The sequence below is a fragment of the Pimephales promelas genome, chromosome 2, assembly GCF_988280905.1.
Source record: "Pimephales promelas chromosome 2, fPimPro1.hap1.1, whole genome shotgun sequence".
NCBI classification, from domain to species: domain Eukaryota; kingdom Metazoa; phylum Chordata; class Actinopteri; order Cypriniformes; family Leuciscidae; genus Pimephales; species Pimephales promelas.
In genome coordinates, this window is record NC_142770.1 from 51,705,597 (window position 1) to 51,711,760 (window position 6,164).

Below are 6,164 nucleotides of genomic sequence, written 5' to 3' on the forward strand. Positions count from 1 at the left end.
CATCCTCCCCAGGATGTCGGAAACCGATACCGAGCAACGCTCTTTTTTTGGTCCGTCACCTTGTCCGAGCGGGGCTCTCGTCCCCTTCCTCGACAAAACCCCGAAGGCCCGTTTTAGGACCGTCTCGGCACCGACGGGTGCTCCGTTCACGCCCACCGATACCGTCTCGCCCCGGGTCCGAGGCACCCACCCAGGTCACCGGCCATGGAGACGGGCCGGCCCTGGGGAACTCTTTCGACTTCACGTTTACGGACTCTGTCCTTTTTTTCCGGAGGGGGGCCTTTTCCTCCAGAGCGCCCTGGTGACCGCCTGCCTGCCTGCCTGCCGACCCCAGATGACGCACCCCCCCCCCCAGGATGTCAGAAACCGATACCGAGCTCCGTTTTTTAGCCCGTCGCCTTGTCCGATTGGGGCGCTCGTCCCCTTCCTCGACAAAACCCCGAAGGCCCGTCTTAGGACCACCTCGGCACCGACGGGGGCTCCGCCAGGCAGACGTATTCGCTCGTGCCCGAACACGAGGCGCTCTCCCCGGTCGCCAGCCGGGGGAGGTTCGTTAGCATTGGGAATCTCGTTCGTACGCAACAGCACGGACACTCGCCGTTTACCCAGACCGACCGTTCGACAAGCATATGCCTGGGGTGCACTTTTTCCATAAAACCAGCCTGTCTTTTTCTGGAGGTCTCGTACTTCCAGAGCTCCGACGGGGGCGTAATCTGGATTTTATATGCCCACCCAGAGCGAGTCTGAGTGGGACTCACGACGGTCTGATCAATGGTAGGGGGTGCTCTGTGTTTCGCACCACCACACTTGCCCTCTTCCATACAGCCCCGAAGGCCCGTTTTAGGACCGTCTTCCCTCCAGGTGGAGCTCCAGGGGGTGTCGGGTGAATCTGACTCTGGCCCAGGACGGGCCACCCTCCCTGGGCTGGCCAGGGAGGTCTGAGGGCATGGAGCTTTGGAACCACACCACGTCAGTGGACTTAGTCTATTTTTTTTCCCCAAGCTTTGGCACCAGAGCCGGACCACACCATGTGCGCTGGGCTCGTGCCCAGGAAAGATGCACCCTGCCTGGGGTTTCACTTTTTCCATAAAACCAGCCTGTCTTTTCCTGGAGGTCTCGTACTTCCAGAGCTCCGACGGGGCGTAGTCTGGATCTTATATGCCCACCCGGAGCGAGTCTGAGTGGGACTCACGACGGTCTGATCAATGGTAGGGGGGGTGCTCCGTGTTTTGCACCACCACACTTGCCCTCTTCCATACAGCCCCGAAGGCCCGTTTTAGGACCGTCTCCCCTCCAGGTGGAGCTCCAGGGGGTGTCGGGCGAATCTGACTCTGGCCCAGGACGGGCCACCCTCCCTGGGCTGGCCAGGGAGGTCTGAGGGCATGGAGCTTTGGAACCACACCACGTCATTGGACTTAGTCGATTTTTCTCAGAGCCGGACCCCCCCGCCATGTGCGCTGGGCTCGTGCCCAGGAAAGATGCACCCTACCTGGGGTGCACTTTACATAAAACCAGCCTGTCTTTTCCTGGAGGTCTCGTACTTCCAGAGCTCCGACGGGGCGTAGTCTGGATTTTATATGCCCACCCAGAGTGAGTCTGAGTGGGACTCACGACGGTCTGATCGCTGGTAGGGGTCCTCTGTGTTTGCCACCACCACGCTTCCCCTCTCTCATACATCCCCGAAGGCCCGTTTTAGGACCGTCTTCCCTCCAGGTGGAGCTCCAGGGGGTGTCGGGCGAATCTGACTCTGGCCCAGGACGGGCCACCCTCCCTGGGCTGGCCAGGGAGGTCTGAGGGCATGGAGCTTTGGAACCACACCACGTCATTGGACTTAGTCGATTTTTCTCAGAGCCGGACCCCCCGCCATGTGCGCTGGGCTCGTGCCCAGGAAAGATGCACCCTACCTGGGGTGCACTTTACATAAAACCAGCCTGTCTTTTCCTGGAGGTCTCGTACTTCCAGAGCTCCGACGGGGCGTAGTCTGGATTTTATATGCCCACCCAGAGTGAGTCTGAGTGGGACTCACGACGGTCTGATCGCTGGTAGGGGTCCTCTGTGTTTGCCACCACCACGCTTCCCCTCTCTCATACATCCCCGAAGGCCCGTTTTAGGACCGTCTTCGCTCCAGGTGGAGCTCCAGGGGTGGCGGGCAAATCTGAATCTGGCCCAGGACGGGCCACCCTCCCTGGGCTGGCCAGGGAGGTCTGAGGGCATGGAGCTTTGGAACCACACCACGTTATTGGACTTTGTCTATTTTTTTCCCCCAAACTTTGGCACCAGAGCCGGACCACCACACCATGTGCGCTGGGCTCGTGCCCAGGAAAAGATGCACCCTGCCTGGGGTGCACTTTTCAGAAAACCAGCCTGTCTTTTCCTGGAGGTCTCGTAACTTCCAGAGCTCCAGCGCGGCGTAATCTGGATTTTTTACATGCCCACCCAGAGTGACTCTGAGTGGGACTCACGACGGTCTGATCGCTGGTAGGGGTCCTCTGTGTTTGCCACCACCACGCTTCCCCTCTCTCATACATCCCCGAAGGCCCGTTTTAGGACCGTCTTCGCTCCAGGTGGAGCTCCAGGGGTGGCGGGCGAATCTGAATCTGGCCCAGGACGGGCCACCCTCCCTGGGCTGGCCAGGGAGGTCTGAGGGCATGGAGGTTTGGAGCCACCCCACATTTTTTGTACTTTGTCGTTTTTCGAGATCTGGGCTTCAGAGTCGAGCCCAGGCTCCGTTTCAAGGTGGGCATTGGGCTTCGTTCTTGCCCAGGAGACCCGCACCCTGCCTGGGATGCACTTTTCAGAGAAACCGGGCCGCCTTTTCCCGGAGGTTTTCGTGTTTTTCAGAGCTCCACCACAGCAGAGATTGAATCCTCTTCCCCAGCCAGAGTGCACCCTCTCTGGCTTGGGTGAGTGCCTTGAGTGCCCTGGAGGTCCGAACAGACAGCACGTTTATGGACTCTGTCTATTTTTCAAATTCGACTCCAGAGTCAAGCCGGCCAGGGGCTCTCTGAAGGCCCCTCTCTCCCTCATCCTCTACAAGAGCCCCAGGGTCCGTTTTAGGACCGTCTTCGCTCCAGGCGGAGCTCCAGGGGTGGCGGGGGAAATCTGAGTCTGGCCCAGGACGGGCCACCCTCCCTGGGCTGGCCAGGGAGGTCTGAGGGCATGGAGGTTTGGAGCCACCGCACCTTTTTTGGACTCTGTCGTTTTTCGAGATCTGGACTTCAGAGTCGAGCCCAGGCTCCGTTTCAAGGTGGGCATCGGGCTTTATTCGTGCCCATGAGACCCGCACCCTGCCTGGGATGCACTTTTCAGAGAAACCGGGCCGTCTTTTCCCTGGAGGTTTTCGTGTTTTTCAGAGCTCCACCACAGCAGAGATTGAATCTGCTTCCCCAGCCAGAGTGCACCCTCTCTGGCTTGGGTGAGTGGTGCCTTGAGTGGCCAGGGCCAACATCACCCACGGGCATCGGGCTTTATTCGTGCCCATGAGACCCGCACCCTGCCTGGGATGCACTTTTCAGAGAAACCGGGCCGTCTTTTCCCTGGAGGTTTTCGCGTTTTTCCAGAGCTCCACCACAGCAGAGATTGAATCTGCTTCCCCAGCCAGAGTGCACCCTCTCTGGCTTGGGTGAGTGGTGCCTTGAGTGGCCAGGGCCAACATCACCCACGGGGCATCGGGCTTTATTCGTGCCCAGGAGACCCGCACCCTGCCTGGGATGCACTTTTCAGAGAAACCGGGCCGTCTTTTCCTGGAGGTTTCGCGTTTTTCCAGAGCTCCACCACAGCAGAGATTGAATCTGCTTCCCCAGCCAGAGTGCACCCTCTCTGGCTTGGGTGAGTGCCTTGAGTGGCCAGGGCCAACATCACCCACGGGGCATCGGGCTTTATTCGTGCCCAGGAGACCCGCACCCTGCCTGGGATGCACTTTTCAGAGAAACCGGGCCGTCTTTTCCTGGAGGTTTCGCGTTTTTCCAGAGCTCCACCACAGCAGAGATTGAATCTGCTTCCCCAGCCAGAGTGCACCCTCTCTGGCTTGGGTGAGTGCCTTGAGTGGCCAGGGCCAACATCACCCACGGGGCATCGGGCTTTATTCGTGCCCAGGAGACCCGCACCCTGCCTGGGATGCACTTTTCAGAGAAACCGGGCCGTCTTTTCCCTGGAGGTTTTCGTGTTTTTCAGAGCTCCACCACAGCAGAGATTGAATCTGCTTCCCCAGCCAGAGTGCACCCTCTCTGGCTTGGGTGAGTGGTGCCTTGAGTGGCCAGGGCCAACATCACCCACGGGGCATCGGGCTTTATTCGTGCCCAGGAGACCCGCACCCTGCCTGGGATAGCAGATCGGTTTGTGTGAGTTCTGGTTGTGTGAGCGTTACCCTTCTACATCACCCCCATGGCCCGTTTTAGGACCGTCTCGGCTCCGGGCGGACAGCCGGGGGGCAGGGGGCGAATCTGCCTCCGGCCCGGGTCGGAGCACCCTCCCCGGGGCCGTGCGTGGAGACCCGTCGCGCCCGGAGCTCCCGTGCAACCCCACGTTTTGGACTTGGGTTTTGGAGCGAGCGAGCGGGGTCGAAACCCCGGGGGCCGAGCCGCCACGGAGCCCCCGAGCCCCGGGGACGAAGCCCCGGGAGCGAGGTCCCTCCGTGGAGGCGCGAGCCCCCGGAGCCCGGCCGCCCGCCCGGGGAGGAGAGCGCACGCTCCCCTACCCCTCAAAACCCACGTGGCTGGTTGCAGCAGACCCTGTGCACCGGAGGTTCCTCCAGGAGCGCGGGGCTGGGCGCTCCAAGCCCAAGTCATACAGGCAACCATGCCTCCCCGGGACTCCCCCTGCGAGCGGCGGCTGTTTGAAGGACGGTAACCCCACCGCACGGGGCTTCAAACGACCGTAGCTCGCCGAAGGCGGCTCCGATCGACGCCAAATTTTTATCGGGTGGAGAACGGGACGAGACCTTTCGAATGAGACCGCCCCCAGCCCCGTGGGCCCCCGGGGGCCCGAGATACGGGCCCCCAAAGCGCCCCGGAAGCGGAAAAACGCAAATATCTCGCCGAAAACTCGACGTGCCCGGCCGAGGCCGGGCTCATTCGAACCGTCTCGCCGAGCTGAACGCGTCCATATGCGTTTCGTCGTTTTTGGTCGAGTATTCGCGGAGATATCGGCCGAAAACCCTCGGCCGCGCTCTGAAATGGCGCCCGCCGATGACGTCACGATCCCGGGAGAAAATCGCCCGTATCTCCGCGACGCGAAGGCCCAGAGAGCTCAAATTTGGGTGGCGAGGTCCCACGGGGGCCCTCGCTCGAACCAGGGCGGCGGCGGGCCCCGGGGACGCCCCCTACCGGATCGCCGTTCGCCGGGACCCCCGACTTTGAACGGCTATAACTCGGGGACCCGGGCGAGTTGGACCTCGTGGGTGGGCTCTTTCGAAAGGCCCCGTCCGGCACTACGGTCGATTCGAGTTTGGGGAAGATTGGCCCAGGGGTTCGCGAGATATAAGCCAAAAACGCCGCGCCTTTGACCGGGCCTAACTCCCTGACCCCGAGGCCCCCGGGGACGCGGGTGGCCTCTTTGGATAGGGCCCCTCGAGGCCTTGGGAAGACCCGAGTTTGAAATTTTTTCGCCCGGCCGTCTTCGAGATATCGGCGAAAAACGGAATCTTCCCGTCCGGTGGGTGGGTGTGGGTGTCTCCGGGGGGCGGGGGGACTTCCAGGACCCCGGGGGGGGCCACCTGGCCGTGCCCGAGGACGGTGCACCTCCCTGGGTGTGCCGTCAGAGCCTCCGGGGCCCCGGAAGTCCCCGCCCGCTGCACGTTTTCGGACTTTGAGGGATTTTCGGGCCCGGAAAAGGGCCCCGAATTCGAACGCACGTAGCTCGGGGACCCGGGGGCCCAGAGACACCGGACTCGGGTCAAGTGTGGCGTCCCGGCGGGCCCCTCGCAAAGAGCCCGCCCCCGAGCTCCGGGGCCCCCGGGTCCCGGAGAAAAGGGGCCCGACGTGTCGGGGGGGCGCCCGGGAAGGAAAGGTCCCAGGGGCCCGGGGGAGGCGGGTTCCGAGAGGGCCCGTGGGGAGCCCCCGACACCCGAAAGGGCGAGCCGCTGGGACCTCCCCTCTCCGAGATACGGGCCGTTTTCTCCGAAAGTCGCCCGCGCGTAACGGGGCCCATCTCGGGACCGGGAGGTC